The following is a 23,763-nucleotide window of genomic DNA, read 5'->3' on the forward strand; positions in this document are numbered from 1 at the left end:
TACCACCTGCTCGGATCCTATCTTGTGTACCATTCCAGTGCAGACCCACTTAGACTTTGACCAAAGTAAGCTATTAGCAGCTCATCTTTACCACCTGCTCCTCTCATCTTGCTGCAAAACCCTCGCATATGTGTCATTGGATCACTGTGCCCCTCGTATAGATAAAACTTTGGCATCTTGAACCCTGCCGGTAATTGAACATCAGGGAAAGGACATAGATCTTTGTAAGCTACACTGACCTGATTGTCTAACCCATGTATATTCCTGAAGGACTGCTCCAGGCTTTTAAATTTTCGAAGAACTTTGTCCTGCTCCGGGCCCTTAGCCGGCTTTTTAGTCTCCATCGGGATTTCAAAGTGAGGATTATAAGTATATGGCTCGGGTGCTTTGAGGGTAGGTTCAGGGGGGCAATATTGGTTATCGTGAGCCTGAAACAACGGCCCACTGGATGATCTTTGTAACGTGGCTGGTGGGGGTGCCACGAAAATAGGAACATTTGGTGGAGGAGGATTCTGATTGGGTTGTGAAGCTTGGGGATCATAGGCATTTCTTCCCTGATAATATTGGTGACTGGGGAAGCTTGTTGAAGGGCCGGGCGGAGGGTATTCCGGCGTGTGTCCTGGTGGGAGAGTGGGAATAACGGGAGGGTTAGGCACTTTTTGTACCCTAGCTAAGGCCAGCTGCATTTCTTTCATCTCCTGTCTCATCTTATCCATTTCCTCCTTCAGCATTTGATTCTCCGTCCTTTCATCCTCGACACTTTGGTCTGAACTAGTCATGCTTTTTAGTACAGGCCCTTTGGATCTTGTTTGGTAATGGTAATCTGTCAGAACGTTCTAACAAACTAACTGGTTCGAAATCTCTGGAAGGACAACAAACTTGTTAGCGTTAGAGTTTAACACATATTGCAATTTCACGTTGGGGGATGCAATGTTCCTAGGCATTTTAACCATTTCTAACATGTCTTTGCTTCTACCGCATGCGTCATTCCGGCTTACTTTGTTTGTGCCTCGTTTAAGTGTTCCTAAAACTTTCTTTATCTCTCTTTTTATTTCCTTCTTTTCCTTTCCTTTATTCACTTTGCCTTTCTCTTTTTTTCTTTTTAGTGGTGGTCGAATCTTATGTGGATTGCCTACGTATCATGTCCCCGCATGAATAAGACCGGGCGTAGTTCTGCCCTATAAGTGCGAAAAGCAAAAAGATAATTTTTTGGAAATTTTTTATTTTTCTTTAATAAACATTCTATTACAAACCAGACGCTTCTTAGAAAGGAAAATAACAGACTCGAAACCAAACCAAGTACGAACTTAATAACTACCAACATACACTGATGCGAAATAAAGACAGACTCTAACAAACAACAGACTCTAAGAGAAAGAAAATGCAGATTCAAACTATGAACACATTAAGGTTTTGAATTTGGGTGCCTGCGGGGCGTCATTCGGCCTCGCCACGGGTTTAGGTGTAAGGTTCCTTTCCACCTACTCCAATTCATGCATGATTTGCTTCACAAATATTATCACCGTCGAGAAGAAGGTAGTACGGGTCATGTTTTCACACTCCCAACATTTCCTGGTAATAGCACGAGCAATAGACAGAATCTTGTTCCTGGTTCGGTCTTTCCCTAGGAGTAGGCGTTCTATCTGATCCCCTCTAGCCTTCAAAACCCGAGAATCATGCCAATGTTGTTTCCGTAACTGTTGTATTTCATCTTCCATTGAGGCCACCAGATTATAGCAGTGTTTACTCTCAGTTTCAAAAATCTTGGCTTGTTTAGCCGTCTCGCTCTCTAAGGTGGTCACTTTCCTTTTTAGATTGGCAAAGGTCTTTCCATAATCTTTCCTCGCCTGCTGTAAGTACAGTGTACGCTCTTTTGTTCTTTTTGCCCATTGTGCCTGGAGTTGTGCTATGGTATCCTCAGATTTCTTCAAATCATCTCGGCACTCACCAATTTCCTTTTCCAATCCTTTTATTAACCGTTCATCCGACCGACTCCTTTGTTGTTGGTCAGCATCTCTCCGCATTTGTCGGATTTGGGCTTTCAGCGCCTCATTTTCTTGGGCCAATTTGCTCTTTCCTCCCTGGTCGGCATTTGCTTACAGACTATTGTAGACACGTGATTTTTGACCCTCCCCGAGAATTTTTACATTTTTTTGCATAAATATGTAATTTAGGACTAGTATACCTATTTTGACTATTTTTGCTTTATTTCGTTGCAAAAAGAAAAATTACAAAAAATATATATATAAATTTTTAGTTTATGTATTTCTCATAAACTTGAAAAATACAAAAAATAGTACCTTATTTTGTACTTTACATAATTTCGAAAATTACCAAAAAATATAGTTCTATTAATGTTTTGTAGTCATTTTAATACAAAAAATATTACTTTATATTTTATCTTTATATAAAAACGAAAATTACAAAAAATAGTTTTATTAATATTTTGTAGCTATTTTAATCTTGAAAAAATATTAAAAAAGATATAGTTGTTTTAAATATTAGTCTTATTTTTTGTAGTTATTTTGCTTACATAGGATTAGTTGAGCAACGTCGTGTTCTTATTCTCGAGTCCAGACAAAAGAATAATATTCGGGTTCAAACTACCCGGTTTCAGGCCTAATTTTCGGACCTAGCCCACAAAAATCCGAGTCCACCACACGTGGGGAACACAGACGGAACACGACGAACGAGGAACCCCACCACGCGTGGGGGACACAAGTCTTGAACCCCACCACGCGTGGGGCTCATTTTTCTTGGCAGAAGGTTACAAATGCACGGGCAAACACAGGAAAGGGGGGCTGGACTTTGAAAAAATTTGAAATAGATTTTGAAAAATTTGGAGGAAAAAGCACTGTATCCTCGTCTTCTTCCTCAGAAGAACAAACAGGAAAACCTAGCAAAACCCTACCCAAACCAGGCGCACTCCTCCCCCCCCCCCGACGCCATAACCACCACCCTTCGACGAAAAACATCCAGTCGCCACCAGTTTCACCAGCCTCACGTCCAAACACCACCACCAAACACCCACCTCCTTCACGTCCGTCGACCACCAAAACCACCCTCAACCCTCCTGCCCGAACCACCATCAACAACCCACCATCCACCACGAACCAGCAGTAGCGTCGTCAACCAAACAACCCGTCAGCCACCCCCCTCGTCGGAACTCCAGCTCCGCCAGTCCGTCACCCATAACCATCGTCACTCCTCCTCCTCCTAGCTCCCTCCATCGTCGCTACAACCAGCCCCAACTCCACCACCCGTCACTGTCCCTATCCCCCAGCCCGGCAAGCAACGCACAGCTGCTCCTTCCTCGCATCCAAACGACCCCTTTTTTGCTTCATCCTCCTCGCGTCGACCCCACGTCCAAACGCCATAACCATTGTCATCACTTTCTTCGGCATTCAGCTCGTCGACTCTACTGTTGCGTCGCCAGTCGGGCAGCAGCTGTTGCTGCTTTGCCGAGCAGTTGTGGCCACATTTCTTCTCCTTTGTCGACCACTGGCCAAACGACCCTCCATAGCTCCCCTTTCCTCACCTCCAAAGACCCCTTCTGTTGCAGCTTCACGCACCAGTTGTTGCGTCGGAAAAATACAGCAGCTGTTGCTAGGTCGCTGCATTGCCGAGCAGCTGTCGCCGCATTTCTTCGCCAACGACCCCTTTCGCTTCATATTCACGTACCAGTTGCTGCGTTAATAAGAAACAAAACAGCAACAACCAACCCCTCGGGTCGTTGACAGTCTTGGTCCGATCTTTCTGTTTTCTGTTGAGGTCGTTTTTTTCGTCGAGGTCCGGTACGTCGAGGTTGTTCGTGGAGGTCGATGTAGAGGGTTGGTCCATGGCTCTATCCGTTTCTGTTTGTTCAGGTTAGTAAACCTCAAGTATTAGATAAGGAAACGTTACATTAAATGTTTGAAGATGCAATATAGAAATTGGTATGATAATTTTCTGATTATGTTTTCACCGTATACATTTTGTTCATTCGTCGTTATGTTATTCTTGTTTATTTGATGTCATTTAATTAAGTTGGGTTAGTTGTTCTATGACACAAGTTTGACGTTAATTTGTTCGTCTCTTCCCTCGCTTAGTTCATTCGAACAAAACTAGCATTAGTACTTGTTGTTACTACTTCCGAAACACTCCTTCGCTAAACTCATTTTATTAAATTTCTGACGAATTATGAGATTTTAGTTGTAAAGGGGCTGTAAGGTTTAGTATTGTTAAAGGCATAAAAAATGGCATCCTTTTAAAAAAAATAATAAAAAAAAAACGAGCCGAGCTTCGCCAAAATAAAAAATGTACAGATTACGGAGCCCTCACAGAATATATGCATTAAATACTTAGATTCCGGGACGGGCCGTTTAGCAAATTTCACGGCCCTACCCAAAATAATAATGCGCTAGTTTCCTTAGGCGCGCCTTTAATAATTTATTCTCCCTAACTCAGGTGCACACTTAGGTGACCCAAATCCAAATCTCAACGGAGTCGAAAGGTGTCTCTAATCACGGGTACATTGATTGTGGCGTGGTCTGAGATGCATTTCCATGACGTTGCAAACTCCTTTTAAAAAAATAATGAATGAGATGAGCCTCGCCGAATAAAAATACAAATTGCGGGGCCCTCAGTAAATGCTTGTTTTAAATTACTTAGAATTCAGGAGGGCCGTTTAGTGAATTTCATGGCCTTCCCAAAATAATAACACGATAGTCTCTTTAGGTGCGTGTTTAATAATCTACTGTCTTAAACTTGGGTGTGCATTTCATGCGACCCAAATCCAAATCCCAAAACGTCAAATAAAATATGTTCCGGATTGTGGGTACATTTCATGTGACGCAGTCCAAAGACATGTTTTAAGCGATGTTCACATTCTTAATAATAATAATTATGAGAGCGGTAAAAAGTTAAAATCTGCACATAAGTTCATATTTGATAGAATCAGATAATCAAGCTGAATATAACAGTTGAGCGACCGTGCTAGAACCACGGAACTCGGGAATGTCTAACACCTTCTCCCGGGTTAACAGAATTCCTTATCCGGATTTCTGGTACGCAGACTGTAATATGGAGTCATTCTTTTCCTCGATTCGGGATTAAAATTGGTGACTTGGGACACCCTAAATCTCCCAAGTGGCGACTCTGAAATAAACAAATAAATCTCCTTTCGATTGTCCTTTAATTGGAAAAACTCTCTTGTCCCCTCGCGGGTACGGAAAAAGGAGGTGTGACAGTTCTGGCGACTCTGCTGGGGATAAAAAACCCAGAACCACTGGTTCAGGGTTAGAAATTCGAGCTTAGATAAATTGTTATATTTGGTTTTATCTGATTTTGTTACATGTTTGGGCTCAATGTGCTAAATGATGTTTTTACCGCTTTGATATTATTTGAACTGTATATAAACTGTGCCGAAACCCATCTTCTCTCTGAGTTTTCTTAATCATGAAGAAGGGCGTACTTCGTATGACTTCTTTTCTGTATAGTGTCAAATCCCAATTTAGAACGAGGTTCGGATAAGTTGCTAAGCCGGTGAAGCTTCTGTATTCCCGGTACGCTGCCCCCCCTCGGCTCGAGCTGTCCGCTCGGGTAAGCCAGGTCTAGAACAAACACCCAGGTTCTGAACCTAGTATAACAAAGCCACATGCCGGATCCCTAGTAGGAACGTTTATTTGCATCATGTGCATTTGACTTAGGGGACTCAACACAGGGGTTGGGTCCGTCTAGGACAAGCAACCTGAAAATAATAGACCATCTTTTGGCATCCTATGTGCTACATGTTGTATTTATTCAAGGGTGAATGGGTCATTTGGCGGACCAATGATATTTGCGGACAAATGACACTCCTTATCATGCTGATCACGTTAAATAAGAAAGTTGCACGATTTTTTTTATTAAACATGCTATTATATTAATTAAGCACATGGGGAACATTGTGGAATTCAAGAAGCCTTGGTATTCCACACGTCCCCCACGCTTCATTTTTTGGGAAAAGCACATGGGGAACATTTGTGGAATCCAAGAAGTCTTGGAATCCTCTATGTCCCTCATGCTTCATTTTTGGGAAAAAGCACATGGGGAACATTTGTGGAATCCAAGAAGTCTTGGAATTCCCTATGTCTCCCATGCCACATTTTTGAAAATAATAATAAAATAATAATAAATAAAAAAGAGCATTGAAAATTCAAAAAGATTTTACATGTTGTCATCATTTTCCACAAATTAGAAAATCGTGAAAAAGAGGAGAAAATAACAGCGTAGAGAAAAAGTCCAACTAGTGTCGAAGCTCTGCCGAAATTTTGAGAAAATGAAAAAAAACATGTCTTATTAAAAAAATGTCAAAAGTCCAAAAAGTTTTATTATTTATTAAAAAAAAAGAGTCAGGCGTTGAAAGTGGTTTTATTATTTATTGCAAATGTATATATATATAAAAATCCAAAAAGTTTTCTTTATTTCCAAAAAATGTATAAATATCTTTATCTGTTGCAAGAACATTTGTCTTGCCAAAAAGTCTAGAAAAGTTTTTAGAACCCCAATTTTCAAAAAAAAAAAAAAAAATCCAAAAATATTTTCCATTATTGACTTCTTTAGAAAGTCTTTCTAATTGTTTTAAAAAAAATGATAATAATAATAAAAAAATCCGAAAATATTTTGATTCTTCTTTCAAAATTGAAAAGAAAATTCAAAATTCAAAAAATATTTTTTAAAGCATTTATTTTATTAAAGGTAAAATTCTGAAAAATATTTTCTTCTTTTTCTTTAGAATAAAAAAGCATATGAAAATTCAAGTATTTCTTTTAAAAAAAAATCAATCAAAAATCCAAAAAATAGTTCCTTTCTTCTTTTAAAGTAGTTCTTTCACAAATTCACAAAAAAAGGGGGTTAGTTCATCTACTTATTCTTGATGGCCCGAACTACGCGGGTTTGATTCTCACCGGATGTGAGATACGTAGGCAATCCTCATCGGGTCCAACCCCACCTTTTGCAAAAATAGCCAAAAACAAACAAATAAACAAAAAAAAACATGTCAAGATTTTTAATTTTGTCATAAATAAGTCGGGTGATGTCCAACTTCCCCTTTTACAAAAAAAAATAGCAAAAATATATATGTCAAATTTTTAAGAGGTCGGGTGACGCTGTTTTATCAAGACATAGCCGAATGTTCCCGAAAGGGACGCCGGAAGGCTGACTTTGCATAAACGGTCACTTTTGGGTCAGGTTAAGATTTGGTTCAGTTGACCCACACAGCCTTAAAAATCTTCGTCCCCGAGACGTTGAAAGGCCGTGTTTGCAATATTGAGTTTTCTAATTTGAAAATCGATAAAAAGAGTCATAAATAAGCCGGGTGATTCTGTTTTGTCATAAATAGCCGAATGTTCCCGAAAGGGACGCCGGAAGGCTGACTTTGCATAAACTGCCACTTTTTGGGTCATGTTTAGGATTTTTGGTCTAGTTGACCCACACAGCCCTATAAATATTCGTCCCCGAGGCGCTGAAGGGCCGTGTTTGCAACACCAGGTTTTTATTGTAATTAGAAAAAGAAAAGAACAAAGAGTCAGCGGTCAGGTGAATACCGTTTGAATTTTGTCATGATAAGCCGAGCCAGCTTCGGCCGCGTCTTAAACCGTTCTTGCCGAAATAGCCTTAGAGTATCTTTCAGTTGTCGAAAGACTATTTTCGTAAAAGAACGGACAAGTTTGTAAAGTGTCATAAAATAATCCTCCCCGACCTCAAAATTTATGTGAAATTTGGAAGGGGCCACATTTGCAAAAATAACCGTTTGGTTGCATTTGGCAAACGGGGAAGGGAACTGGCCGTTTGTTTTTGAGTTTGTAATTCTTTGATTAGAGTATGCGAGTTATTTGATTTTCGAGGCCATTTGTTGTCTTTTGTCAAAAGTCTGCTAGTATGGTTAGTTCTTAACCTTTTGCAATCAAGTTGGTTTTAATTTGAAAGTTGGAAATTCCAAAAAAAAATCTTTATTTATTGTTTATCTTTTATTGGTCCGAACTACGCAAGGTCTGATTCATGCGGGGTCATGATACGTAGGCAATCTCCATAAGATTCGATCACAACAAAAAAAATGAAAAAAAGAAGAAGAGCAAAATGAAAAAAAGCAAAAAGAAAAAGAGAATGAAAAAAAAGAGAGAGGAAAAAGAAAAGAAAAAAAAGAAAAAGGAAAAATCGAAAAAAAAGAAAGAGAAAGAAAAATGAAAAAATGTTGTTAATAATGAGGACTGACTGAGTCCATTCCAACCTGTTGGTTTTGCAAAGAAAGTTAAGGTGATTGGTTTGTGGTAAGCCGGACAATGACACCCGGAATCCTTTACTTGCATCTCATGATACACACTCTGCGAGGATCAGGCCTGATAACGGAAACACTCGAACCCCCTCAAGAACTTGCCGACGGAGTTTGATGAGGTTGAAGCGGGTAATGGTCTTGGCAGTATTGATGCAAAGCTCAGAGACTAAGATGCCAGTTTTTGATAAAGTGGGAAGACACTTCGTTCCTTTGTTAGCAAGAGAGAAGCTTGTGGTGGCTTATTTTGTTGTCATTTCTGTTGTTCGGATTATTAGGGTTATAAGTCGGATACTGTCTTGTGTCAGACTGTCTTAACTTTCCGTTTTTGTCATAGCGGTTGTTTAAATTTTGTCCAGTTTGTTTTAGGATTTTGTTCTGGATTGTTTTGTTTGTTTTGTTATTCAAACCATTTCACCGGTAGTCTAATACAAATCCGGTCTTTTGTTGTTTCCATTCGTCTTTTTGTTTAGTCCTTTTACCATTTTGTTCAATGCCGATTCTAGTGACATGACATGCGCACACAGTTTGGGCCTAATCTTTAAAGTTAATCATAAAACCCCGAAAAGGTGATCAGACCATTTAAAGGAAATAAGGACGGTTGAGATTATTCAGAGCTCGAGTCATATGGAACTGGGGCAAGTAAAATATGAAGAAAACCGTTAAAAGCAAGATTCGCCAAATTGGCATGAGGGTCGTTCATGATAATGAGAGTGTCGCCCAACGGTGCTTTAGAAATGACAAAGGAAAAATAAAAGGTTTAACATAATTGTCAAGTCCAGCACCATCGGAAGAGACTATAAATCTATGTTCAATTGTGTTGTTTGCACTTGGCATGTTTTGAAGACTGGAATGACGAAGGCATTTTGTTCTGCTACCTAAACACTTTACTCTTCGTTACCCTTTTGAGCCTTATTTATTTTCTTTCATACCCCTTGTTCGGAATTAGTAGCAGCGAATAGAAAACGCAAGCGCGGCAGGTAAACAAAAGAAAGAAAAAAAAGAGAAAGAAAAGAAAACAACAAAACGAAAAAGAAAGAGAGGAAAAGAAAATGATAACAAAGAAAAAAAAGAAAGTCAAATGGAAAAGAGAAATTGGGAACTACGTCTGACCTGATTCCTCACAGAGGATACGTAGGCGCTTCACGGCTCGGTCATAATTTTGAAAAATGAAAAAAAAATCAATTAAAATATCCCTAAGCAAGAAACTAGGGCAGAGGTTGCGTTTGTTGTAAATAAATCTAGTTCTGAAGGTTGTAATTAATAACCAAAAATCGATTCATTTTTTGAGCCTTTAATACCCTTTATTTCTAGCCCTATCCAAAAACCCACATTACGGTCCAAAGAAAGACCTTCTGATCAGTCTTCAAAAGATGCCAAGTCAGACAAATGAGAGTCTTACCGGCGAACATAACATTCTGTTCCACAGCAGAAAGGACTCTAATCTCCAGCAGAAAGAGTCATACCGGCGACACTCCAAATCCCCAGCTGGAAAGTGATACAAATGAGAGAGTCTTATCGGTGAAAACCTTCACAGGCACCATAAGGCGATGAAAGCTGAGAGAAAACCAAAATGAGAGAGACTTGATAGTGAAAACCCTTCGGGCACTACAAGTCGAATAAGATTGAGAATCAGAGGGGGAATCGCCAATGGAAGATCTTAAAAGATGATTGACGGCAGAGGATAGGCCACATACGCATGTCATGGCCATTAGAGTCGGTATCTGCGTTTGATAGGTTTTTATTTATAGTTTCTTTTGTAAAAGAGTCATCGTTTCCTTTGTCTTTTATTTTGTTTCTGTTATCTTTCTCCTTTCATAAAAAATTTCCCCAATAGAGTCTGTCTGGTCAGAACAAGTGAGAATTGACTTCAAAATATGCCATCAGCTTTCCAATTATACAAAATGAGATCTGGCTAGTACATCCAAATGGTATAGTCAGCAAAGAACAAGCGCGAGGCCAGTGTCAAGAAAGATATCCCCAGCAAAAGGGAATTGACAAAGGATTGATGAGTGTCAAAAGGGATATCCTTGCCAAAACCAAGGTTATAAACCTCAAGGCCAAGGCCCGTAAACAAAGCAAGGAAAGCAGTGAGCATAATTTGGGAAATTCATCCTAGACTAAAAGGTCGGGGAAATGCCAGTTTCCGAGCTATGCCACAAAAGAAGAGGGATATCCCCAGCAGAAAGGGATTATCCCCAGCAAATGGCATCGTCCCCAACGAGTTGTGGAGCGCAGAGCAAGGAAGGAGAAAGGGAAAACCATCCCAGTGGGAGTATCACAACCAACCACCGCGTTTTGTTTGATTTGAAACAGGTAAAGGAAATGGCATTGATGCCAGAAATGCATGCCACAAGAGATATTATCAAACTGGGGCAGAAAATTTTCTTTTCATTTAGAAAATTTTCTGAAAGTCAGATACCCATTCGGGGAAGAATAAAGATAACGTCAGTCTTAAGGGAAATGGTCTTAGAACCAGTGTTGCCCCCAACATAATAAGTTTCAATGGAGGAAGTTGTTCTCCAGCAAAGGGATAAAACTTGAACTCAGAAAAGCAAGAGGCCAGCAGCCTTCCGAAGAGTGAAGCACTAGTTCTAAAGGAATCAAAATCCCCCAGCAGTATTATCCACGACAGCGTTATCCCTAGCTGATAACATTTTACCCCCAACAGGTAAGTGAATAATTCCCCAACAGTATTATCCCTAGCAGGTTTGAGGAGTCCAACCCAAGTTTGGTGAAAATCGGTATCCTCAGCGGTTAGTCTTCAAAGGAAGAAGCTAATAATAATAATAATAATAATAATAATAAAGAATAATAATAAAAAATAAAAAATAAAATGGGGAAGGTAGAAAGGGAAAAATCATCCCAATCCCCAGCAAGTATTCGAGGTAAGACATTTTCAAGTCTTAAGGATATGTCGGGTTTATCCGCCCTCGAATAGGATATTTTGGGTTCATCCGCCCTCGAATAGGATATTTTGGGTTCATCCGCCCTCGAATAGGATATTTTGGGTTCATCCGCCCTCGAATAGGATATTTTGGGTTCATCCGCCCTCGAATAGGATATGTTGGGTTCATCCGCCCTCGAACAGGATATGTCGGGTTCATCCGCCCTCGAACAGGATATGTCGGGTTCATCCGCCCTCGAACAGGATATGTCGGGTTCATCCGCCCTCGAACAGGATATGTCGGGTTCATCCGCCCTCGAACAGGATATGTCGGGTTCATCCGCCCTCGAACAGGATATGTCGGGTTCATCCGCCCTCGAACAGGATATGTCGGGTTCATCCGCCCTCGAACAGGATATGTCGGGTTCATCCGCCCTCGAACAGGATATGTCATGTCTTTACCGTCAGGCGCCCACCTGTATAACGAGAGGAATACTTTTCAGTCTTTAAATTATCATGCAAGGCGCCCACCTGTATAACGAGAGGAATACTTTTCAATCTTTACATTTCATGTCAGGCGCCCACCTGTATAACGAGAGGAATACTTTTCAGTCTTTAAATTTCTTGACAGGCGCCCACCTGAATAACGAGAGGAATACTTTTTGTCTGTTCATTTCATGCCAGGCGCCCACCTGTATAACGAGAGGAATACTTTTCAGTCTTTAAATTTCATGTCAGGCGCCCACCTGTATAACGAGAGGAATACTTTTCAATATTTAAATTATCATGCCAGGCGCCCACCTGTATAACGAGAGGAATACTTTTCAATCTTTACATTTCATGTCAGGCGCCCACCTGTATAACGAGAGGAATACTTTTCAGTCTTTAAATTTCTTGACAGGCGCCCATCTGAATAACGAGAGGAATACTTTTTGTCTGTTCATTTCATGCCAGGCGCCCACCTGTATAACGAGAGGAATACTTTTCAGTCTTTAAATTTCATGACAGGCGCCCACCTGTATAACGAGAGGAATACATTTCAGTCTTTAAATTTCGTTCCAGGCGCCCACCTGTATAACGAGAGGAATACTTTTCAGTCTTTAAATTTCATGACAGGCGCCCACCTGTATAACGAGAGGAATACATTTCAGTCTTTAAATTTCATTCCAGGCGCCCACCTGTATAACGAGAGGAATACTTTTTTGTTTGTTCATTTCATATTTTAGGCGCCCACCTGTATAACAAGGGAATACATTTCATGTCTTTACCAGTAGGCGCCCACCTGTATAACAAGGGAATACATCCCGCGTCTTTACCCATAGGAGAGGCATTTCCTCCTAAGTTTAGTTTTACCCCATAGGAGATGCACTTCCTAAGTTTAGTTCTACCAATAGGAGACGCACTTCCTAAGTTTAGATCGTTCAGATTATATTTTATTTCAGGAGATGCACTTCCCGAATCGAGATTTCACCCTTAGGAGATGCACTTTCTAGTTTGATTCATTTTAAGTTCGACCATAGGAGACACACTTCCTAGTCTAGTTTATTGAAGTTTCACCTGTAGGAGACGCACTTCCTAATTAAGGTCTTTCAAGTTTTTTTTTAGGAGGGCACTTCCTAAATTGAGATTTTATTCATAGGAGACGCAGTTCCTAGTTTTAGCCACCGAAGTTTTTCACCCCTAGGAGACGCACTTCCTAGAGGAAATTTCCTCTTCATTGCATCAGTAATATCAGTGGGTTACGATTTTGCTAACGACTCACAAATCTTCCCAGTGCAAACTGGGTTAGGAAATTTCCTTTGTTTTGTTTGTTTTGGTTGTCAGGGACCCGCCTGTAGAACGGAGGTTGTTATATGTTGAAGAAAGGAAGAAATCAGGCGTCCACCTGGAGAACAAGGACAAAGAAAAGAAGAAATCAGGCATCCACCTGGAGAACAAGGACAAAGAAAGGAAGAAATCAGGCGTCCACCTGGAGAACAAGGACAAAGAAAGGAAGAAATCAGGCGTCCACCTGGAGAACAAGGACAAAGAAAGGAAGAAATCAGGCGTCCACCTGGAGAATAAGGACAAAGAAAAGAAGAAATCAGGTGTCCACCTGGAGAACAAGGACAAAGAAAGGAAGAAATCAGGCGTCCACCTGGAGAACAAGGACAAAGAAAGGAAGCAATCAGGCGTCCACCTGGAGAACAAGGACAAAGAAAAGAAGAAATCAGGCGTCCACCTGGAGAACAAGGACAAAGAAAGGAAGCAATCAGGCGTCCACCTGGAGAACAAGGACAAAGAAAGGAAGAAATCAGGCGTCCACCTGGAGAACAAGGACAAAGAAAAGAAGCAATCAGGCGTCCACCTGGAGAACAAGGACAAAGAAAAGAAGAAATCAGGCGTCCACCTGGAGAACAAGGACAAAGGAAGGAAGAAATCAGGCATCCACCTGGAGAACAAGGACAAAGAAAGGAAGTAATCAGGCGTCCACCTGGAGAACAAGGACAAAGAAAGGAAGAAATCAGGCGTCCACCTGGAGAACAAGGACAAAGAAAGGAAGTAATCAGGCGTCCACCTGGAGAACAAGGACAAAGAAAAGAAGAAATCAGGCGTCCACCTGGAAAACAAGGACAAAGAAAGGAAGAAATCAGGCGTCCACCTGGAGAACAAGGACAAAGAAAAGAAGTAATCAGGCGTCCACCTGGAGAACAAGGACAAAGAAAAGAAGAAATCAGGCGTCCACCTGGAAAACAAGGACAAAGAAAGGAAGAAATCAGGCGTCCACCTGGAGAACAAGGACAAAGAAAGAAAGAAATCAGGCGTCCACCTGGAGAACAAGGACAAAGAAAGGAAGAAATCAGGCGTCCACCTGGAGAATAAGGACAAAGAAAAGAAGAAATCAAGCGTCCACCTGGAGAACAAGGACAAAGAAAGGAAGCAATCAGGCGTCCACCTGGAGAACAAGGACAAAGAAAAGAAGAAATCAGGCGTCCACCTGGAAAACAAGGACAAAGAATTGAAGAAATCAGGCGTCCACCTGGAGAACAAGGACAAAGAAAGAAAGAAATCAGGCGTCCGCCTGGAGAACAAGGACAAAGAAAAGAAGAAACCAGGCGCCCACCTGTATAACGAGAGGCATACATTTCAGTCCTTACATTTCAAGTGTTGAAGTTGGGAGCACGGCCATAGAACAGAGGCATACATTTCAGTCTTTTCATTACAAGTGTTGAAACAGGCGCCCACCTGTATAACGAGAGGAATACATTTCAGTCTTTACAAAAAAAAAAGGAAAAGAAAAAAGAATCCAAAGTACAGAAGGGGAGAACATATGTAGTCTGTTCAAGAACTAGCGCCTACAACTAGCAAGTATCAAAGTTCAAATCCAAAGTCTGCATGAAGCACCATTCAAGACTCAAGATCAAGTTTCAGAAGACTTAAAGATAGGAATCCTTGTAACTAGTAGCTGATAGGCTTAGTTAGTCTTTTTCAGTTTTCATTTTTGATGTAATGACAGGACCACGGACCGGAACCTCAACGGAACGGCCCCTCTATCGGCTCTTCACCTAGGTACACTCCACTATCTCTCTCATTTCCGAACTACACGTGGCCTGATTCCTGTATAACCAAGGATATGTAGGCAGCTCAGATACCAAGGCTCGGTCACATTCCCTTCCTTTCCTTAGTGTAGTCCCTCCAAATAATGGTCGGGTCAAAAACATGTCTAGTCGTTCTTTGTCGGAAAACTCTTCGTGTTTCCAGTCCAAGATGGGCAGCTGTAGACACGTGATTTTTGACACTCCCCGAGAATTTTCACATTTTTTTGCATAAATATGTAATTTAGGACTAATATACCTATTTTGACTATTTTTGCTTTATTTCGTTGCAAAAAGAAAAATTACAAAAAATATATATATAAATTTTTAGTTTATGTATTTCTCATAAACTTGAAAAATACAAAAAATAGTACCTTATTTTGTACTTTACATAATTTCGAAAATTACCAAAAAATATAGTTCTATTAATGTTTTGTAGTCATTTTAATACAAAAAATATTACTTTATATTTTATCTTTATATAAAAACGAAAATTACAAAAAATAGTTTTATTAATATTTTGTAGCTATTTTAATCTTGAAAAAATATTAAAAAAGATATAGTTGTTTTAAATATTAGTCTTATTTTTGGTAGTTATTTTGCTTACATAGGATTAGTTGAGCAACGCCGTGTTCTTATTCTCGGGTCCGGACAAAAGAATAATATTCGGGTTCAAACTACCCGGTTTCAGGCCTAATTTTCGGACCTAGCCCACAAAAATCCGAGTCCACCACACATGGGGAACACGGACGAAACACGACGCACGGGGAACCCCACCACGCGTGGGGGACACAAGTCTTGAACCCCACCACGCGTGGGGCTCATTTTTCTTGGCAGAAGGTTACAAATGCACGGGCAAACACAGGAAAGGGGGGCTGGACTTTGAAAAAATTTGAAATAGATTTTGAAAAATTTGGAGGAAAAAGCATTGTATCCTCGTCTTCTTCCTCAGAAGAACAAACAGGAAAACCTAGCAAAACCCTACCCAAACCAGGCGCACTACCCCCCCCCCCCCGACACCATAACCACCACCCTTCGACAAAAAAAATCTAGTCGCCACCAGCTTCACCAGCCTCACGTCCAAACACCACCACCAAACATCCACCTCCTTCACGTCCGTCGACCACCAAAACCACCCTCAACCCTCCTGCCCGAACCACTATCAACAACCCACCATCCACCACGAAACAGCAGTAGCATCGTCAACCAAACAACCCGTCAGCCACCCCCCTCGTCGGAACTCCAGCTCCGCCAGTCCGTCACCCATAACCATCGTCACTCCACCTCCTCCTAGCTCCCTCCATCGTCGCTACAACCAGCCCCAACTCCACCACCCGTCACTGTCCCTATCCCCCAACCCGGCAAGCAACGCACAGCTGCTCCTTCCTCGTATCCAAACGACCCCTTTTTTGCTTCATCCTCCTCGCGTCGACCCCACGTCCAAACACCATAACCATTGTCATCACTTTCTTCGGCATTCAGCTCGTCGACTCTACTGTTGCATCGCCAGTCGGGCAGCAGCTGTTGCTGCTTTGCCGAGCAGTTGTGGCCACATTTCTTCTCCTTCGTCGACCACTGGCCAAACGACCCTCCATAGCTCCCCTTTCCTCACCTCCAACGACCCCTTCTGTTGCAGCTTCACGCACCAGTTGCTGCGTCGGAAAAATACAGCAGCTGTTGCTACGTCGCTGCGTTGCCGAGCAGCTGTCGCCGCATTTCTTTGCCAACAACCCCTTTCGCTTCATATTCACGTACCAGTTGCTACGTCAATAAGAAAAAAATAGCAGCAACCAACCCCTCGGGTCGTTGACAGTCTTGGTCCGATCTTTCTGTTTTTCGTTGAGGTCGTTTTTGTTCGTCGAGGTCCGGTACGTCCAGGTTGTTCGTGGAGGTCGATGTAAAGGGTTGGTCCATGGCTCTATCCGTTTCTGTTTGTTCAGGTTAGTAAACCTCAAGTATTAGATAAGGAAACGTTACGTTAAATGTTCGAAGATGCAATATAGAAATTGGTATGATAATTTTCTGATTATGTTTTCACCGTATGCATTTTGTTCATTCGTCGTTATGTTATTCTTGTTTATTTGATGTCATTTAATTAAGTTGGGTTAGTTGTTCTATGACACAAGTTTGACGTTAATTTGTTCGTCTCTTCCCTCGCTTAGTTCATTCGGACAAAACTAGCATTAGTACTTGTTGTTACTACTTCCGAAACACTCCTTCGCTAAACTCATTTTATTAAATTTCTAACGAATTATGAGATTTTAGTTGTAAAGGGGCTGTAAGGTTTAGTATTGTTAAAGGCATAAAAAATGGCATCCTTTTAAAAAATAAAAAAAAATAATAAAAAAACGAGCCGAGCTTCGCCAAAATAAAAAATGTATAGATTACGGAGCCCTCACAGAATATATGCATTAAATACTTAGATTCCGGGACGGGCCGTTTAACAAATTTCACGGCCCTACCCAAAATAATAATGCGCTAGTTGCCTTAGGCGCGCCTTTAATAATTTATTCTCCCTAACTCGGGTGCACACTTAGGTGACCCAAATCCAAATCTCAACGGAGTCGAAAGGTGTCTCTAATCACGGGTACATTGATTGTGCCGTGGTCTGAGATTCATTTCCATGACGTTGCAAACTCCTTTTAAAAAAATAATGAATGAGATGAGCCTCGCCGAATAAAAATACAAATTGCGGGGCCCTCAGTAAATGCTTGTTTTAAATTACTTAGAATTCAGGAGGGTCGTTTAGCGAATTTCACGGCCTTCCCAAAATAATAACACGATAGTCTCTTTAGGTGCATGTTTAATAATCTACTTTCTTAAACTTGGGTGTGCCTTTCATGCGACCCAAATCCAAATCCCAAAACGTCAAATAAAATATGTTCCGGATTGTGGGTACATTTCATGTGACGCAGTCCAAAGACATGTTTTAAGCGATGTTCACATTCTTAATAATAATAATTATGAGAGCGGTAAAAAGTTAAAATCTGCACATAAGTTCATATTTGTATAGAATCAGATAATCAAGCCGAATATAACAGTTGAGCGACCGTGCTAGAACCACGGAACTCGGGATTGCCTAACACCTTCTCTCGGGTTAACAGAATTCCTTATCCGGATTTCTGGTACGCAGACTGTAATATGGAGTCATTCTTTTCCTTGATTCGGGATTAAAATTGGTGACTTGGGACATCCTGAATCTCCCAAGTGGCGACTCTGAAATAAACAAATAAATCCCCTTTCGATTGTCCTTTAATTGGAAAAACTCCCTTGTCCCCTCGCGGGTACGGAAAAAGGAGGTGTGACAACTATTTTCAAATTCTAGGTCTCTAATCTGTTGCCTCAGCTTGCCTATTTCTGCCCTGCAACTCTCTTCTTTAGCCAACCAATCCCACTATTCTTGCGACGCCTGGACGAACTCCTGGAGATGGGGCCTTTTGGCCGGTATCCCAAACTCGATTTCTTTCCTAAATCAAGCAAGGTATCCCGGCGAAACTTCACCCTTGGACCGATCGCGTACACATGTATTGGCTGTTAAGTATTGACACTCGCTCCAAACTTGTCAGACCACCGCTGCTTCAGGAAACTGTCCGTTGGGCCCGATCTCGACTACTTTGCCACTAAGATCTTCATCTTTCGGAACTATTTGGCATCTCCCCAGCTGTCTCAAGACTCGATACGGGGCATAGGGTTGAATACTCCGGAGTCCCATCAAAAGGAAATGGGGTCCAGTGGCTGGCATATATATGATTTCATCCACAGGCAACCATCCTAGTGTCCACTGTATTTGGCTGGCGGTGAGGGTCCGAAAGAATGATGTCCACGCTGTAACTCCCTCGAGTAGACTAACCCCCTTGATTCTTATGTAGAACTCTTCTATGCAAGTTTTCTTCGAGGAACCATAAATCAAGAGCTGAGAACGGTGGCAGAGATGCTCAGTCATCCATATTTGTAGCAACAAGTTACACCCCTCGAAAAAGTTCCCTCTGGCTTTGCAGGCTGTGAGAGCTCGGAAGATATCAGATACTATCATAGGCGCAAGAGTGCTTTTATCTTGAGTGAGCAAGGTACTGACAACCCCGGCTATTTTTAGATCAATGTTTCCGTCTTTCCTTGGAAATACCAAAAGCCCCAAAAAGGTTATCATAAAAGCTGCTCGTCTATGCTCGTCTCATTTCTGACGGTTACTTTTGATGCATAACTTGTTACCCGGGTTGTTGAATCCTCCGACATGACTGTATCTGTCATATATGAAGCGCGGATTACAAAAACCTGCGGCCAAATCTGGGTTATGGACCGTCCTGGGTATCTTTAACGAATCTAAAAACCGATACACATTGACAGCTCTTGGAGCAACCAGGTATTTTTGCCTCAACGGAACTTCAGCATTTCCGATGTACCCGGCTATTTCCTCCAAAGTCGGAGTGAGTTCGAAATCGGAGAAGTGGAAAACATTGTGTGCCGGGTCCCAGCATGTTACCAAAGCTCTTATGATATCCCCCCGTGGCTGGATTTTCAATAAACCCGTAAGACCTTTTAGATATTTCTTGACCTCATCTTGCCCTTCACCACCTAAATCATCCTACCATAGCCGCAACTTGAAAGGGATTTTAGTCATTATTGAAAAAGGTTCATTTTGCATCGTGCTCATCCTGCACATTTATTAAGGTGATTAAGAAGCAAAATTTATTTGACTCAACAAATTGACTATTTTTAATTTTTCACAGATTAAAAGGAAGATCTGGCTCCGCACACGGCTTTTCAGCACTTCGGGAACGAAGATTTTAAAGTTGGGTGAGTCAACCGGTTCAAAAATTCAAAAATGACTAAAAGTGGCCGTTTATGCAAAGTCAGCCTTCCGGCGTCCCTTTCGGGAATATTCGGATATTCTTGCCAAAGCCGGCATCACCCGACTTATTTATGTTGACAATTAAAGTTTGACATTTTTGGCTATTTTTGTAAAAGGGGAGGTTGGACCCGATGAGGGTTGCCTACGTATCCCGCACCCTGTAAGAATCAAACCGACATAGTTCGGGTAGATAAAACAAACTTCTTTTGAAAACAAGACTCTTTTCATTTGCAAATAAAGCTTATATTTTTTCTTTTTCCTTTTTTTTTCATTTTCTCAAAAAAAAAATCGGCAGAGTTTCGACACTATTTGGACATCGTTTTTTTTTCAAAAACAGACGATTAACTCTCCTTAACCCTCATACTGCTATTTCGCTTTCCTCAAAAAGTCGGTCAGCATGCAAGTCCGAAGCAAATAAATGCACAGGTAGCAAGTAAGATGCATCAGGATGGTCATTTCCATTTTTTGGTACACCTGTCCTAGACAGACCCAACCCCTGTGTTGAGCCTCCAAAGTCAAATGCACGTGATGCAAACAAACGTTCCTACTAGGGATCCGGCATGAAGCTGAGTTATTCTAGGTTCATAACCTGGGTATTTGTTCTAGACTGTGTACCCGAGCGGACAACTCGAGTCGAGGAGGGGGCTACGTACCGGGAACCAAAAGGCCATCCGGCTTAGTAACTTGTCCGACCTCTTTCTTATTTCAGGTATTGACACTAATAGAATAGGGAGTCTCGACCAGCAAGCTCCTCCTCGGGGTAAGAAGAGAAGGGTTTCAGCACAGTTTATATACAATTCAGATAATATCAAAGCGGTAAAAGCATCATTTAGCACATTAAGCCCAAACATGTAAAAATCACATAAAACCGAATATAACAATTTATCTAAGCTCGAATTCTGAACCCTGAACCAGAGATTCTGGGTTCGCTCCCCAGCAGAGTCGCCAGAGCTGTCACACCTCCTTTTTACCTACACCCCCCGTGAAGAGGCGTAAAGGGAGTTTTTCCAATTAAAGGACAATCGAAACGGGATTTATTATTTAATTCAGAGTCGCCACTTAGGAGATTTATAGTGTCCCAAGTCACAGGTTGGATCCCGAATCGAGGAAAAGATTGACTCTGTATAACAGTCCGCGAACCAGAAATCCGAGTAAGGAATTTTGTTAACCCGGGAGAAGGTGTTAGGCATTCCCGAGTTCCGTGGTTCTAGCACGGTCACTCAACTTTCATAGTCGGCTTATTTATCTGATTTTAATATATGTTGAACCTGTGTGCAAATTTTAACTGTGTACCGCTTTTATTATTATTATCATTTTTACCGAGAATTGCACCATCTTGAAAATACATCTCGAACCACGTCACATCAATGCACCCGTGGTTATTGAAACACTTCAACTCTGTTGAGATTTGGATTTGGGTCACATAAATGTGCACCCGAGTTTAAGAAGATAACATTATTAAGTACGCGCCTAAAGCGACTAGCGTATCATTATTTTGGGTAGGGCCGTGAAATTTTGCTAAACGGTCCATCCCGAAGTCTAAGTAATTTTACCAACACGTATAGAGGGCCCCGCAACTTGTGTATTTTTGTTTGTCGAGGATCGTCTCATTCATTAATTTTTAAAGGAATTTGCAACGTCGTGGAAATGCATCTCGAACCACGTCACAATCAATGTACTCGTGATTAGCGACACATTTCGGCTTCGTTGAGACTTGGATTTGGGTCACATAAATGTGCACCCGAGTTTAAGAGAGTAAATTATTTAAAGCGCGCCGGAAGTGACTTGCGCGTTATTATCTTTTGGGGAAGGCCGTGAAATTCGCTAAATGGCCTGTCCCTAAGTCTAAGTATTTTAAAACAAGTATTTATTGAGGGCCCCGCAATTTTGTATTATTTTTTTTTATTCGGCGAGGCTCATCTCATCCTTATTTTAAAAGGGCAAACCTAAAGCAATCTGTAATTTTCTACTTTATTTGTCTCTAAAAAAAAGGAAAAGTCCTAATTAATTAACATTACAAAATCGGGCCTCATAGTTCAAGTCCAGATCCAAACGAAAGGACGAACCTTTTAATGTGAATCCACTACCCAATTTAAAAGCCCAGTCCATCCTTAGGTGCCAACATGCCATATCAGTCTTGGGCCTAAAGAGCCCAAGCCATAAAATTCGTGCAGGCCAACCGTGAATTTTCAGTGGCCCAAGGTGGGCCTAGGACTAGCCTAGTTCAAATGAACAGGATCAGGCCGAGAAGATCGCGGGATAAGCATTTGCACACCACAATTACTCCAACTCTCCAGAGTGTGTTTACCAAATAGTAATAAAATACTACGATGTACGCTCGTTCAAATTAACTACTTATTCATATCCAATTATTATGACCAATTTGTTTAGTTAGTGCTAACGGTACCTGCTTATTTTGAACAAGTTACTGATGATGCCTACTGATATTACTAGCCTAAACGGTTGATGCCTACTGATATTAGGTTTAACTTGAAATCAAACTTGATGACCCATCATACATTTGCAACCCCAATAATGTTTCTAAATTTGACTTTTCAACAGAATAGTGCTTTACTAAAGTGAGCACTATCTATACTAAAGCGGTTGCTAGATAACCATGAATTCAAGTAGTCCCAAATCGAACCAGCGCACATTCGAACATTCTGATGCTTCCATTTCTAATTAAATTATTGTCCCTAACTAGTTGCCCACTTTGACATGAATCCCTTATAGCAGAACGAATCAAGAGTTCAAATAACTTCATCTAGTACTAATTGTTATGGTAAAGCAACTGACAACCTAGCAGCTCAAATTTATAAACTAACAGCATGTCAACAGGAACATAGCGGTTCAGTAGCTCTTAATTACAATCCATGTGTATCCACTATTCACATAATACTAAACACATAATCAATATCGACTAGATATAATTAACTAACAACTCATCCAATTGTAAACAACAGGCAGCCTACAAATAAACACAAATATGTGAATATTTCCATTTTTCAACTTCAAGGAGCTACATCAAGGCGATTCGAAAAGTGTACCTGGATTGGAAACACAGGACAAGAAGAAGGAGAAGAGGATCAGCAGCAGTAGCAATACAACACAGCAGAACATCAAACAAACACTGCGAGTACCAAACAGCAGGTACCAACAGCTAGTGACATACGCAGCAGACCCAAGCGATAAACCAGAAATCCAGAAGTGTTTAAAACCCAATAGAATTACAAGAACTGACTCAAAACCAGCCTAAATAAACCCAAAGTCACTAGAAAACCAACCAGGGAACCTCTGAGACTCTCACAATCAGAAATCAAGCTAGAAACATGCAACTCATCAAATGGAATTCTAATTTGACTTCAGGAAACTAATGCAACACTAGGTTTTCTCAATCTTTTTCAAAGTCAGGCAGTGTGTGCCAATCTTTGGACTTTTTCTACTTGTTTTTGACTCTCAACCCTTACTGCCCATTCAAAAAAAAGGTCCCCCCATGTCTCTCTCCAGATTTTTTCAGAATTAATCCCGTGTAAAAACTCTGACCCCTAAATTTGTCCTAAGTGACTCTATTTATAACTGAACACTAACCCTGCCCCTCAACTCTCAGAAGCACTTTGGGCAGAATTTTCCCACTAATTCTGCTCATCATCTCCTTTTAATTACACTAGTATATGTTTTGTTCCCCACTACACTTGTCTTTTCTTTATTTAAATTCAAATAGGTATGGGCACCTATTTCTTAATCCATTTTCTTTAAACCTTTCCCCCATCATTATGGCTTGTTCCCCATTAGCACTAAACAATTGTATTAGTTTAATGGTATTTTAGTACCCTACTGTCAGCCCACTTAAACTAGCCAATTTTTTGAACTTTTCAATCCCCAAACTACCCCCTTAACCCCTGTGTATTACTGCCATGCCCTAAACTTCAATCGATCTGTTTTCTAAGTTACAAACCTAACAACTGATTTTTTAACTGATCACTAAAGTACTACAACTATAACCAATTCAAAATCCAATTCAAACAATGATTCAATCAGAATTGAAGCAGTACGAATCATATTGTTATCAGGTTATTTAATTAGAATTGAAGCATGTAAAACTAATCGACAACACTTATTCAATCGACTACACGAATTACAACACATACAATCAATAGCAAAT

Source organism: Nicotiana sylvestris, chromosome 2 (assembly GCF_000393655.2).
Source record: "Nicotiana sylvestris chromosome 2, ASM39365v2, whole genome shotgun sequence".
NCBI lineage: Eukaryota > Viridiplantae > Streptophyta > Magnoliopsida > Solanales > Solanaceae > Nicotiana > Nicotiana sylvestris.